Genomic DNA, 14,723 nt, shown 5'->3' on the forward strand with positions numbered 1-14,723 from the left:
TAATACATGAAGGGATCCCGAAAACAGCTCCTAGAACTGACAAATAGAGTTAGCAAGGTCACAAGGTCAATACACAAAATGCAATTGTATTTCTGCAAGCTACTAGTAAACAATTAGAAAATGAAAATTTTTAATCTATTTAAATTAGCACCAAAAATAAAATACATGAGAATAAATTTAACAAAACACGCATGTGCAAGACCTCCACATGGATAACGGAGAGAAATTAAAGGCAAGTAAATGGAGACACCGACTGTGTCTGTGGGTTGGAAAATTCAGTCCCATCAGGATGGAAATTCTCCCCAAACCGGTGTAGCTTTAGCACAAAATCCCAATCAAAGTGCCAATGGCATCTTTTGTAAAACATGTTTGAAACCTGGCCTGAAATTTTTGAAGGAAAGGGAAAGACTGATGTCAAGACTTACTGCAAAGCTGCAATGAGACAGACGGACCAACAGACAGCAGGACAGAACAGAATCCAGAAGTGGACGTGCAGAAACGTGGCGTGTTTACTTTTGACAAGACACCAATGCTTATTAATGGGAGAAGGAAAGTCTTTGGAAACAGACGGACTCCCCTCCTTCCTTGTAGCACACCCCAAATGAATGCCACACAGGTCATGGGTCTAATCCGAAAGCCAAGGCTACTGGTTTAGGAAAAGCGCAGGAGAGCTGCTCCTCGACTTCGGGGGTCGTTTACGGATTCACCTTGGTGATGTTGAGGGGGTCCCTTTCCAGAGCTTCTGGGGTGTTATTCAGACACAGGGTACCCCCAAGACGTGTGCAAGCCTTGCCCCCTTCTGTCCTCTCCTGCCCCCTTTGTGACACTGTCATCTTCACTGTTTCCTTCCCGCTCACTGGGAGCCACGTGGGCCGCGTGCAGTTTGGCTCCAACCATCACTCAGAATTCAGAGGACGCGGGAGACGGGGCCCTTCATGTTCGCCCACCTCTGCTGGGCTGTCCCCGTCGCTCCTCCTGCTGGGGTCCCGGGCTCCTCTGGTCTGTTGCGAGGATTTCCTTTGGCACATCTTCTAGGGCAGGCGGCCGGCGCAACCCCCCCTCGCTTCCCCTGCATCGTGAGGCTGACAGCGCCTTGCTCTCTGCACCTGAACAAAGGAGGACCCCTCCCGGAAGTGCACCCCTGGGAGGGGATGTGGCACCTCGGGGAAGACCCCGCAGGCTGGTGACCCCGGCATCTCCCTGACCCATGAGGAAGTGATTTCAAGACGGGAGCTCCCACATCCAAACGCGTGCGGGCGACCCACGTGGTCCTGGGAGCGGGGATGGGGCGGGGACACTGCAGAGCACAGCACTCTCAGCCAGGCTGAGCCCAGACGGGCGGGCTGGGTGGGGAGGCCGGAGCGGACCCAGTGAGGGGGGCCCTTCCTCCCCAGCTGGCTCGGGGGAAGCTCCACCTCACTTGTCCTCTCCCACCCACCGTCCTGTCTCCGCCCCCTTTTCTCTGTCCCCACGTTTCCTTACATTGTATTAAAAAACAAGTCAATGCCTCATAAAAGCCACTGTGTTTTCCAGTAATAGACCACAGCCAAGTAACCTTGACCTCAGCTGTTGGGTGAAACAGACCCTCCCACTGTAGAACGCCCCACAGGACTGGCCCTGCGAGCCTCTGCTCTGTCCCGGAACAAGCGAGGCCTCTCTAGCAGCTGCTTCCACACACGGTGGATCCTCCTTGGTTCCTGCCTCACTCAGGAATTGCGCTGGCTGCATACACCACCGAAACACCACCAGCAACCACAAAAGTGGCTTCGGTAAGTCAGGCGTTCACGTGTCTCTCATGAGACCAGAGTTGCAGGTGGCCAACCAGGGCGGTCTGGGTCTCCACAGTCATCGGAGACCCAGGCATCTCTGTCCTTCTTCTGCAGCTCCTTGCACATGGCTTTCTGTCTCAAGGTCGCCTCATGGTTCAAGCTGTTGCCAGAGCCCCAGCCATCACGCCTCTGTTCAGGAAGCAGAAAAAAAGCAACGCGAAGGACAGGGGGTGCTTTTCCCAGGCGAGTCAGCTACTTTTAAGGAGCCCCCCCAAAGCTCTGTCCAGCACTTTTACTCACATCTCCTTTGCCAGACCTTCGTTATTTGGCTGTACACAGCTGCAAGGAATATCAGGAAATGGGGTCCAGAGGGGATATCTGGCTCGGCCAGGATGGTGAAGGCCCAGAAACTTGGGATGGGGGAGCCCTGTGGGGCAAGCCTGCCCCCCAATCCAGCAGAGAGCGAGGACAGGGGCCAGGATGAGCCCCACAGAGTTCTGGCCAAGGACACAGACCAGTGCTAACTCCTCCCTGCGGGACTTGGGCGGGACTCATGCCCCCTCCCTGGTTGTCCCAAGGTCCCGCCTCCGCAACTCCGAGACCCCAGCAGGGTCTTCAGGGACCAGCAGGACCCACGGATGGGGGCAAACTTCTGATCTCTGTCACGGTGCCTGGGGCGAGGTCCAGCCAACCCTCTGCAGTCCACTGACTCAGGACACAGCTCAGCCTTGGGTCGCATTGTCCAGCCCTTGTGACGGTCCAAGCTTGGGCCTGGATGCCTGGACCAGAAGCAGATCTGTCTGGAGTGGCCCTTCAGTGGGGCTCCTTCTCAGCCCCTGCCCATGGCCTGCTCCCCGACCCAGTGGTCCCCCAGGACGGCCATGCAGATCCCACCCACGCATGCCCTGCCTCGCTCTGGCCCAGCCCAGATGCCAGCCCTCGGGGTCTCTGTGTCGGGCACCATGTTTCCAAGCTCCTCGAGAGCCCCTGGGAGCCCCTGCCTAGGCCTGGGGTCAGCAGGCAGCACCCTAGCCCTGGAGGGCCCAGGAGAGGGGCCGGTCAGGAGGTCCTACCCCCTCCCCGGCAGGTCAGCAGGAGGCGGGAGGAGAGGCCTGGAGAGGAGTCGCGCTTTGCCTGAGCCCCTCGCCCCAAGCCAAGGAGAAGGCCCCATGTCATCCCGCGGTACCGAAGAGGAAACTGAGGCACAGAGCACAGAGGTGAGCTGCCCCGGCCACGTAGCTGGACGGCCTCCCGCCGTGGCCACCAGCCCGGCATCCCTTCCCCGCCCTGAGAAGCATGGGGTAAGGCAAGTCCAGCTCTCGGGACTGGCGGTGACCAGGCCTGGGAGCCCTGGCTGCAGGACAGAGATGCACGGCTGCAGGCAGATCCCAGCCTCTATCAGCAGCTCCAGGGGGCCCGCCGAGCTCTCCGGGACCTGCTGGTCAGAGCTCTCCAGGGACGAGGCCCCCGCCCTGCCCTCCCGTGGAGGGGCAGCCTTGGTGCCAGTGAGGGCGGGCGTCTAGCTGCCCCCACCCCGCCCTCCGCGGACAGCAGGCAGAAGGCCGGCGGCCGCGCTCTCCCGAAGGCGCTCCCGTCCGCCAGTTTCGCGGAGTCCGCTTGGCCGCCCACCTTCCCCGGTGCCCAAGGCCCGCCGGCCCCTCCCGCAGCGGGTGGTGGCTGCGCCAGTGACCTTGTGGTAACCCGAGTGCCATCCGTCAGCGGCCGGCCGCCAGGCTCCGGAACGCTGCGGCAGCTCATCTGAATTCAAATTACCCTGGGAGACGCGCGCCGTGCCAGCCATAACTCAGCGCCGCTGGAGAAGCGCGGCCGCTGCAGATTGGACATTACCATACATTCCTGGGGCGTCGGACAGGGCTGCTAATGAAAATATCAATCAAAAACTCAGCTGACTTAATGGTCAATTTAAATTAATTAATTGGGGAGGAGAAAAAAGTCGAGGGGGCAGCGCTGACGGGCTCCGTCTCCGGTGGCCGCTGAGAAGCTTGGTGCCCGACTGGTACAGCCCCCGGCCCGGCAGACGGGGCATCCCCTCCCAGGGACCCCAGGACACCCGAGGACCCAGGGAAGGGGTGTGAGGCCCGGCCTCCCTGCCTCGGCAGCTCCCGGTCAGCTGCGGGCAGCCTGTCCGACTGTCCAGATCCCTGTCTGCAGGGATAGCCAGCCACCTCCTGCCGGGTCCCCCCGGTCACCAAGGAGCAGAGAAACCCCTTTGCCCGCGGGACGGGGAGCGGCTGGGGGGGCGAGGGCGGGTGAGCCACCGTCCGCTCGGGTCTATGCCTGGACGTCCGCCCACCCCCTCAGGCCTCATCTCCTTGTCCGTGAAAGGGGGTGGCGGCAACCCCCGCCCAGGGTGCTGCAGGCCGGGGCGCCCCAAGGCCCCTCGGGAGGGCCAGTGAATTGTCTTCCACATACAGAGAGAGAGGGCAGGTCCCCAGAGCGCAGCCCCGCTACAGCCAGGCAGCTGGAGTGTGAGCTGTACAGTGTCCCTCTCAGCCGTGCGGCACTGGGAAAAGCTTCCAAGGCCCCAGGTGACAGGGGAGCAGGGCTCCAGGGACACACGGGGACCCGCCACTCAGTGAGGGAATGGAGCTCGAGAGGCAGACGCCACAGCCCAGGGGCACCGGCAAACCGTTCAGCTGCCAGAGGGGGGTCTGGGGGAATCAGGATTCCGGGCAGGACCCTCAGGGAGATGCCCACCGCAGGCCCCACAGACGGGACTTTTTACATCCTCAGAAGCAATAACAGAGCCTCCAAAAAGGAGGGAGGCGACAGAGCCAGGCTGGCCTGGCCCCCCCGGCCCCGCTGCAGGGCACCGGCCGTCTGCGGACCTCTCCAAGGGAAGGCTGGCCCCGGGGCTGGGTCCCAGATGCCAGGCGGAACATTCCTTGCCATGGACTCTCACCCAGCACCTTTTCTGCAGGAACTGCTCTGGGACATCGCCCACGGCTGAGAGGAACCCGCCATCCAGGGTCTCAGCGCGTGCGGTCAGGGCCGGGGGAGCCCGAGGCGACGTGGGGATTGGAGAGGAGGTGGGAGGCTGGCGGGGGGTGGGGGGGGCAGTGAGGAGGGGTCAGGACCCTCGGAGGCAGCCAGGAGGCTGTCAGTGCCAAGTTCAAGTGATTTCACGGGGGGGGGGGGCAAGTCAGGGTGAGACGTGATGGGGAGGGCTGGGTGGGCATCTCGGGCCGGGGATTGGGGACCCGTGGGGGCTATCCCTGGGCTTCGGGTTCTGGTGGTGTTTGCGGTCAGCACTGGGGCACCACCAGGGTTCTGGGGAGACCCGGACAGTCACCCCCACCCAGCCCACCTTCAAGGGGAGGGCCCGCTGCCTCTCCCGGGTCTGGTGCAGGAGGGGGGCCTCATGTCCCCCAGCCACTTCTGCCCGTGCACTGTTAGGCCCCAAGCCCCCGAGGGTCCCCCCGACCCAGCTGTTACCTCTCGCGCCCCCAGGCCTCCTGGTCAGTGCCCGGCCGGGAAGCCCAGCCACCCAGGTCCCTGTGGGTCAAGTACCAGGGACGAAGGGCCCACCTGGCCCAGCAGGTGGAGGGGACACGAGCCCCACCTCTGACCCCAGGGCACTGCCGAGGCCACGGCAGCTGCTCAGCAGGTGCCACTGCTCCTGACTAATTCCCCCCACTGGCGACAGCTGGTGCAGGTGAAATGTCTGCAGACGCACGTTTCCCAGGAGAGGTGCGTGCCGACACCACTCCTCCAATAACTGCAGGGTCGATGGTACCAGGGGCCCCAGACCGAGGGACCCTGAGGGGCCCACCCCGCCCTCCGCCCCTCCCACCCCCCCCACCGGGCCTGGGTCCCATAGGCTACCTGCCCTCCCATCACCTGTGCCAAACTCACTGGCCAGAGAGAGCCAGGGTCTAGGCTGGGCCCAGCAGCCAAGGGCTGCAGCCAGCCGAGGCCGGGACGTGGAGAGAGGGGGTGACGGAGAGAGCCCAGAAGAAGGGGGTCCCAGGCCCTCACCTTTGGGCGCTGGTCCCTCCCAGGGTCTCCACTCAGTGGGGTGGCTGCTCCCAAGGTCACGCAGCAGGTTGGTGGGAGCCTGGGCCTTGAACCTCAATTTCCCCAGGCTCCCCCTGGCAACCCACCCACCGTGGAGTGGCCCCTGGGGGATTCGGCTGTGTGAGCTCTGTGGCCTTGGGCGAGTCCCGCACCCTCTCTGGGCTCAGAGCCCCATCTGTAAATTGCAGTGTCCAGGGACCAGCGCTGGGTTCAGTAAGCCCTGGGGCCACGCTCACAGCCACTGGGGCCACACCCATAGCCACCGGGGCCACACCACAGCTCACCCTGCCCCATCCGACCCTGGGCTCCTGCACTCCTGACATGCCTCCTGGATGGCTGGCCTCCCTGGGGAGGGGGCATCTCATCTTGTCCACACTCCACAGGGTGGCCAGCGCTCTTTGGGGAACGGCATTGATCCCCTTCCTGGACTCAGCCCTCTCTGGGAAGTAGAAGGAGCCACCTGAAGCCCTGAGGACACTGAAGTGGGGGGACTGACTGGGGGACACCATCGCCACCACACCCGGGGCCCCAGGGTCTGCGCCACCTCCACTCCCACCCCAGGTTCCAGACCGCCCTCCACCCACCCACCCCCGCAGGCTTGCCCACATGCCCGGCAGGCTGAGGTCTCAGCCACTGCCGGGGCAATCTTTGCTGCCACCCAGCGGCCGCTAGGGGCAGTGCAGGTGGCGCCTCCGGCCACCGCAGGACCGCCCAGCCACAGGGTGAGTGACCAGGGGCCCCCAGGAGCTGGCCAGTGGAAGTAGAGCCCCTCTTTGGGCCTGGACCATGCACCCCAGAGGCCCAGCCAGAGGGCAGCTGGGGACCAAGGGGGTGGGGCTGAGCTCTGGGCAGAGCAGCCACTGCCTCGGTCTAGGGCCACCGGGCCCCGCCCGCTGTGGGGAAGTGGGCATCCATCCTCCAGTTCCTGCACGAGCGTCCCGGTCGCCCCGTGAGGCCAGGACCCCTAGCCCCACACGCTGAGAGCGTCCAACGTCTGGACCCTCAGGCTTCAAGCTGAGAAACAGGCCTCGATCCAAGCCCCCCGCCCAGCTTGTGCAGCCACGGTGCGATGCCCACGCGCAGCTGCTCCCCTCGGGCCCTCGGCCCCAGCCCACACCCTCAGGAGGATGGGGAGGGAGGCGCCCCCGCCGGCCCCGACCTGTGATCCCAGCTGCTCTGGGCGCACCCGCATCCCAGTGTGAGCAGCTGGGGCATCTGCGGCAGGCCGTCTGCGGCAGAGCCCTGGCTGGGGGGGGGCCTGTATGGCTGCAGAGCCCCGGGGCAGCCCTGGCCCTCCCTGCCCTGGTCCAGAGGGCTGCGGAGGGCGGGTGGGATGGGCCGGGGAGCCTAGGCGGCAGACACTGCCTGGCAAGGTGAGGCCCAGCCTCTCCCTCCCTGACCCATGAAGGGACAAAGCCCCACAGGCCACAGGCTCCACCCCCCAGAGGCCCCTCTGTGCACTGGCCTGTCACTGTCAGGTCCACCTGCAGTCTCCCCCTGCGTGGAGAACCACCTGGGCCCGGCACAGAGCGGACCCTCGGCAGATGGGAGCCCGACGCCCAGGGCAGCCCTGCCCACACCCGGCTTTCATGGAGGGCAAGTGTCTCAGGCCCAAGCCAGCCCCCCGGGAAGGGGGAGCCAGCCCTGAGTTCCCGGTAGTCCCAGGGCTGCCGTGGCTGTCCTCACCACACAGACCCACCCGGGCCACCCAAGGCAGCTCTGAGATCAGGGCCCCCCCGTCAAAGGCCAAAACCACGACAGAGGGGCACAAACCGCGGCCGCTCAGCACCCTGCCCCGGTCAGTCCGCCTCGCCCTCACGCCCCGGGTCCATCCAGACAGAGGAGGCACCATGCCGGGAGGGGAAGCCAGGCCCTGGGCCTGGGTGAGGACCCCCTGCGCCCTGTGTCCCCAGACGGCCTCTGCGGTCCCTGCTCACCTCTGCCGCCCGATGCGCCTCGCTTCGGAAACAGCCAGGCCCGAGGGCTGCCAGGTGCTGAGCCTTGATCTCGTGGGGACACTCAGCCCAGGACCCGTCCCCCGCCTCCCGGGGCCTCTTCCTCTCCTGCACGAAGGGCCCTGATGTGGGATTCCATTTCCGTGAAATGTCCAGAATGGGTAAATCCACAGAGGCAGAGCAGGTTGGTGGGGTGGCGGCCAAGGGCAGGGGGTTTCTTTGGGGCCACGGCGTGAAACGCCTTGGAACTGGATGGACGTGGTGGCTGCACAACCCTGCCAATGTCGTAACTGCCACTTTAAGATGGTTAATTTTGTGTCATGTGAATTGCACCTCAAAGCAGGTTTCAAAAAGACAATTAGATTGGAAGGATACAGAGACGATTAGCATGGTCCCTGCGCAAGGATGACCCGCAAATTCGTGAAGCATTCCATATTTAAAAGAAAAAAGACAATGAGATAACTTGGATGTATAGTAATATATGAAATTAATACCTAAATCAATAAATCTCATACACTAACAGTAAAAAGATGTTTGCAGTTAATTGTGCAAGACCTTTAAAATAGTAACACCGGAGAGGGAAGGCTTTGGTCCTGGGGCCGCTGCATCGGCCTGGCCCCAGCCCCCCTCTAGCCCCCTCACCTGTGCCCGCCCGGGCTCCCCACAGCATCGCCCCAGGGAGCTCCTGGCTGCGCAGGTGCGGACGACATGACCCTCCTGCACGGCGGCACCCACAGCAAGCGTCTCTGTCACCCCACACGTCCCGGGTCTCGGCCTGGGAGCGGCAAGGCTGGTGTTCATCCCAGATGCCACAGCACGATCTCTCCGCTGCAGTCCGTGCAATGCTGTGGGGTCTCATTTGTCATCTGTTACTGTGGTTTCTTGTTCCTGGAGCAAGTTCCCAGCTGAAGGGGAGCTCCCTGGGGAGGGGTCCCAGCACGGGGCACATGCAAGACCCAGAGAAAGTTCCCCTGAGCTGAAAGGGCATTAATTGAGCAGAGGGCGGCCTCTGAGACACCCCATGACCCCCGCCTCCTGGGTTCACGCCACTGTGGGCCGCACCCACACTTCCATCAGGCTCCGCAGATGGTGGGTGTGCTGTGGCTAGCTGGCCCACCGAGGGAAGCCGGCTGCTTGCAAGTTTCCTTGGAGAAGCCCCGGCGGCGGGACCGAGGGTGACTCCGAGGAAACACGTGCGGTGCAAAGGGCGACGAAGAGCCACCAGGGTGGGACATATGTGGGGACACCCACAGCCACTGACAGCACGTGACAGGACTGTCAACGGCCTGGGGGCAAAACGAGGCTGCCCGTGCACAAGAAGAGAACAGAAAGCCGAAAGGGCAGGGCCGGAATTAAAGTGACCAAGGTCCTGGTGTTGGGGGGAGGCAACCTGGGTGAGCTTCAGACTTTGCGAGGTAAGGACGCTCATTATGACGGCGGGGCACCCACTTACAGAGCAGAAACAGAACTCATAACATTACGACCAGGAGAGGGAGAAGCCACAGAACCCAGTGACAGAAGACTTACAATAAGTGAAAAAACACCTAATTCTCCAGGTAAAGCTGGAGGTGGGATTAAGAAAACCACTCTGGTCTGTTCACCAAAGACCTAACATACAAGGCTACTGAAAGATTTAACACAAAAGGATGTAAAAATATACACCCAGTGACATCCGCTTCTGGTCAGAATGCAGAGGATGTTGAAACCCTCGGCTTCCGACAAGAAAACTCATCACATTAAAGCCAGGGATGCAGGAAAAGGAGCGCCTGCAGGGCAGCTTGAAGAACTGGTTGCACAGAGAGACGAGCCTTTCCTCACGGGCACCTGGGGTGGGCACATGTCTGGCACGGTGGGTCTGCCTGCAGCGGTGGGGGGTCAGCGGGCTTGGTCAACAGTCCAAACTATCAAGTGTCTAACAGGCATGGAGCTGGAGGCCCAGAGGGCAGAAGAGAGAAGACTACAGCAGAAAATCTAACAGCCCACTGAGTTCAGAAGCTGGCTGAAACAGCAGCAACTGTGCAAGATGAATACAAAGAAAAACCATTCCCAGGTGTGGCCAACTGCTGAAAACCAAAACTAAAGAGAAAATCTCAAACGCTTCCAGGAAAAAAAAAAAAGACACATCACTTACAGGGATTCAACCATAAAATCACTTCTGATCCCTCACCAAAAACTATGCAAGCCCGAAGACAATGGAATTGTTTCTTTAAAGAAGGAACGAGACAAACTAGAATTCCATGTATGGCAAAACTATCCTTCAAAAATAAAGGCGAGGGCTTCCCTGGTGGCGCAGTGGTTGAGAGTCCGCCTGCTGATGCAGGGGACGCGGGTTCATGCCCCAGTCCGGGAAAATCCCACATGCCGCGGAGCAACTGGGCCCGTGAGCCACAACTACTGAGCCTGCGCGTCTGGAGCCTGTGCTCCGCAACAAGAGAGGCCAAGACAGTGAGAGGCCCACACACCGCGATGAAGAGTGGTCCCCGCTTGACACAACTAGAGAAAGCCCTCGCACAGAAACGAAGACCCAACACAGCCAAAAATAAATAAATTAAAAGAAGGCTCAACATTTAAAAAAAAAAAACAACAGAAAACAAGTGTCAGCCAGGATGTGGAGAAACTGGAGCCCTGTGCACGGCTGGCAGAACGTGAAATGGCGCAGCTGCTGGAGAACAGTGTGGAGGTTCCTCAAAAAACTAAACAGTCACCACTGAACCTGGCAATTCCATTTCTGGTCACACGCTCAAAAGAACTGACAGCAGGGTCTCAGTGGGGTATTTGTACCCCCATGTTCATAGCAGCGTTACTCACAACAGGCAAAAGGTAGACACAACCCAAGTGTCCATTCACACAGTGGAATGTTATTCAGCCGTAAAAGGGAAGGAGATTCTGACACCTGCTACAACATGGATGAACGTTGAGGACATTATCCTCAGTGACATAAGTCAGTTAAAAAAAAAGTACTGTGTGATTCCACTTATATGAGTCCCTAGAGGAGTCAGATCCATAGAGACAGAGAGCAGATGTGGGGGCCGGGGGAGGGGGACGGAAGGTTAGTGTTTAATGGGTGCAGAGCTCAGTTTGGGAAGATGGAAAAGTTCTGGAGATGGATGGTGACGGCTGCACAGCAACGCGGATGTACTTAATGCCACTGAACTGTGCACTTAAAAACAGAAGTAGAGTCATGGATGTAGAAAACAAATTTATGGTTACCAGCAGGTAAGGGGGGGAGGGATCAATTGGGAGACTGGGATGGGCATAGACACACTACTATATATAAAATAGATAACTCATAAGGGCCTACTGTAGCGCACAGGGAACTCTACTCAGTACTCTGTAATGGCCTATATGGCCTAAAAGAGTGGATATATGTATAGGTATAACTGATTCACTTTGCTGTACACCTGAAACTAACACAACGTTGTAAATCAACTATACCCCAATAAAAAAAATGTTTTTAATGGTTAACGTGGTAAATGTTATGTTATACATATTTTACCACAATAAAAAATAAATTGGAGACACGGTCTTTAAAGAGGTGAATAATGTAAAATGAGGTCCCAAGGGTGGGCCCTGATCCAATCTGACTGGTGTCCTTATAGGAGGAGGAGATTAGGACACAGACACACACAGAGGGACGACCCTGTGAGGACACGGGGAGGAGGTGGCCGTCTGCACGCCCAGGAGAGGCCGCCTCAGGAGGACCCAGCCCCGCGCACACCCTGAAATGGGACTTGCAGCCCCCAGGACTGGGGTGAGCAAATGCCTGTTGTCTGAGGCCCCCAACGCACCCTCCCCAGTCTGTAGTATTTGCTGCAGCTGCCCTAGAAAACTCATGTACAGATTAAAGGAGAAACATCGTATGATCATCTCAACTGACGAATAAACGAAAATTCAACGTTCGTTCATGATTTTTTATCATTAGCAAACTAGGAATAAAATTGGACTTCCTGTGAATCTCCCGGGTCTTCCCCGCGTTCTACTCCTTGTCTTTGGGGTTGGAGGGAAGACCTGGGGCCACAGGACAAGCCCCACCCTCTGCCACCAGCACAAGGATCCCCAACAAGCCCTTCCCAGGCTGCCCGCCCGGGGGCCTCCAAGGTGTCTTTTCAGCCTGTTAACAAGCAGTCCTGGCCATCGAGACCCAGCAAAGGGCGCGAGATCAGGGATGTCGCCGTGAGCATCTGGGGAAGCCAGCTCCAGCGCCCAGACCTCAGCCAGAGACCCAGGACCGGCTGGACAAAACTGGAAGGTGGACGAGGCCCGAGTCCCCTCCTGGACGCCCTTGACTGGACAGCCCTCGCCCGGCCAGAAACCACATAACATTCCACACACGTGTGCATGCACACACGTGCACGTGGGCACAGCCCCACACGTGCATATACACACACGTTCCACATGTATACGGCCGTACATGGGCAGGCACACAGACCCATGCATGCACATACACACATGCGGGCCCCCAGGTGCACACATGCGGGTGCACGCAGGTTCATGTGTGGGCACGTGGGTGTGCACGCTGGCATATGTGTGCACATAGGTACACACATGCACACACATGCAAGCATGCCTCACCACATTCCAAACGGTGAAACATTTATATGCCTCATTATTTAAACCAATGCAGTGACACTCAAAATTGCTAAAAGGATCTAAAAAGGAAGCCAGATGATTTGGAAATTCAAAGCTACTCTCCTAAATAACTCCTCGGTCAGAGAGCAAATGAAAGTAGCTGTGACAGACGATTTTACAGGTGTTGGGAGAGAGACTGCACATCCCCGGGGCCAGCTTCAGGAACGGTTGTCAGAGAATTCGCAACCTTAAATGTTTTTATTACTGAGCAAGAGAGACTGAAAATAAATGAACTCAACATTCGACACAAGGAGGGAAAACAGAACAATAAAGTAAATCCGCGGGAGGCAGGAGCGAGGAGTACAGATAAAGGCGGATTAATGAATTGGAAACGAGGAAAATGGGGGAACTCAAAAGTAAATCCAAGCGCTGGTTCCTCAAAATAAATAAATAAAATAAACAAACGTCTGACCAGGCTAATCAACAGAGCGAGAGAACCCAGACGCCGTGCGGGCCCAGAAGAGGGGACCAGAGAGCCCGGATTAAAAGCGACAGGTTAGTACATGGGATATTCTTGATGAAACTGACACCGTTCTAAGACAATACAAATTACCAAAATCACTTAAATAGGTTTTTAAAAGCTATATCCACAGCTGCAGAAAAATAGGAAAAGCATGATGGGCAGTCACTTTCCCTCCCACTCGACACCAGGGCAGAGGCCCACGGTCGGGATGGGCTGCGGGCACCCCGGGAGGGGGGCCCGGCTGAGCAGTGGGGTGGGGGAGGGGGTCAAGGTCAGGGGGCCCAGGGAAAGGGAGGAGGGGCTTGGCACCTACGGGCTGGTGGCCACTGTGAAGGGACCAGGGCCCTCTCCCTGCTGTCCGGAGGCCTGGGGTGGAGGCCAGGAGACGGACCCTGCTTGCCCTCAACCCTGACCACTCTGACCTTTGACCCCGACCACCGCTGAGCTCCACCCCACCCCCACCGCCCCTCCACGCCATCATGTCAGGGCCTCCCTGGCCACACTGGATTCTCGGGGGCGTGTCTTCTCCAACTGGAATCTCCTCCATCTCGTGTATTTTGTAGGATTTGCCCAAAGTCGTCTGGGGTGGGTGTGGTCTCTGCAGGAAGATGCTCGGCCCGTTTTGTTCAGTGGTTGCAGGACTAGCCCTGGGTTCTGACTTGCAGCACCGGTTTCTGCACTATTTTCCTGGGAATTCGCCCTTTCCTCCCCGCCGCCCACCTCGCCCTCTCACCATGGTCAGGGGCCCTGCTGCCCTCAGGCTCTGTCTTCTTGTCGCCCCTGACTGTCCCTCTGGGCTCCGTCCCGCTCGCCCGTCACCTGAGTCCATCAGAGGCAAGACTCCCGTCTCCTCGCTCTGGCTCTGTCTCCTCGCTCTGGCTCTGTCCGCTTCCATCGTTTCTGCTCTTACTTTACCATCGATTCCTCCTTCTGTCTTTGACTTTATCCTTTAATTCCCCGAATTCAGGCACCAGCAAGCGACCCCTGAACGGTGACTGCCCGAGAGAGCTCAGATGGATTTTCCACTTCTGCGGGGAGAAGACTGTACGTGACCCTCCAAATCCAAGGTATTTACTATCTGGGGGCAACCAGCATGGGGGTCACAAGGCACTCACCTGGAAGAGGTCAGGAGGCCGGGAGCTGCGGAGCAGCGGTGCTCACCTGGGCTCCTAAGACGCCCCTCCGCGGCCGCCCAGACCTGCAGGCTGACCCCGAGCAGCTTGGAGTGACACAGATGTGCTCGGCCTGGAGACCCACGGCCGGTCCAGCTGGACAGGGTTGTGGGGAGCTCCCCCCTGCCCGCCCGCCACATGCCCAGGGCCCCCCGGGGCTGGGCCTGGCTGGGCTCATTCCTGCACACAGCGCTGCCCCTGCCGTCGCCGACTCTCTCCCGCGCTTCCCCGCCTGGGCCCTATAGTAGCCTTTGCCAGGCCAGAGTCCCCTCCTCCAGCCCCTGCTGAAGAGCCATCCTGGGGGCTCTCCAGCCATCCCAACACCACCAGCACCACGTCCCCTGCAGCCACCTTCCCGTCTCGCCCCCCACCCCGGCCCCCTCGGCAACTTATTTTTGTTCTTTTCTCTTTCAGCTAAACCTGGGCAGCTTCCAGGGCTTCCCTGGAGGTCCAGTGGTTGAGACTCCACGCTTCCACTGCATGGGACAAGGGTTCAATCCCTGTCAAGGAACTAAGATACCACATGCTGTGCGGCGTCGCCAAAAAAAGCCCAAAAAAGGGCTTCCCTGATGGTGCAGTGGTTGAGAGTCCGCCTGCCGATGCAGGGGACGCGGGTTCGTGCCCCGGTCCAGGAAGATCCCACATGCCGCGGAGCAGCTGGGCCCGTGAGCCATGGCCGCTGAGCCTGCACGTCCGG

General features: G+C 59.5%; 1 pseudogene; it reads left to right on the forward strand.

Moving 5' to 3' along the window:
• The first annotated feature begins 8,106 nt into the window (after positions 1-8,106).
• LOC115863768 (U6 spliceosomal RNA) lies at positions 8,107-8,202 on the forward strand (annotated as a pseudogene).
• Positions 8,203-14,723: the final 6,521 nt, after the last annotated feature.

Source organism: Globicephala melas, chromosome 5, assembly GCF_963455315.2.
Source record: "Globicephala melas chromosome 5, mGloMel1.2, whole genome shotgun sequence".
Taxonomy (NCBI): Eukaryota; Metazoa; Chordata; class Mammalia; order Artiodactyla; family Delphinidae; genus Globicephala; species Globicephala melas.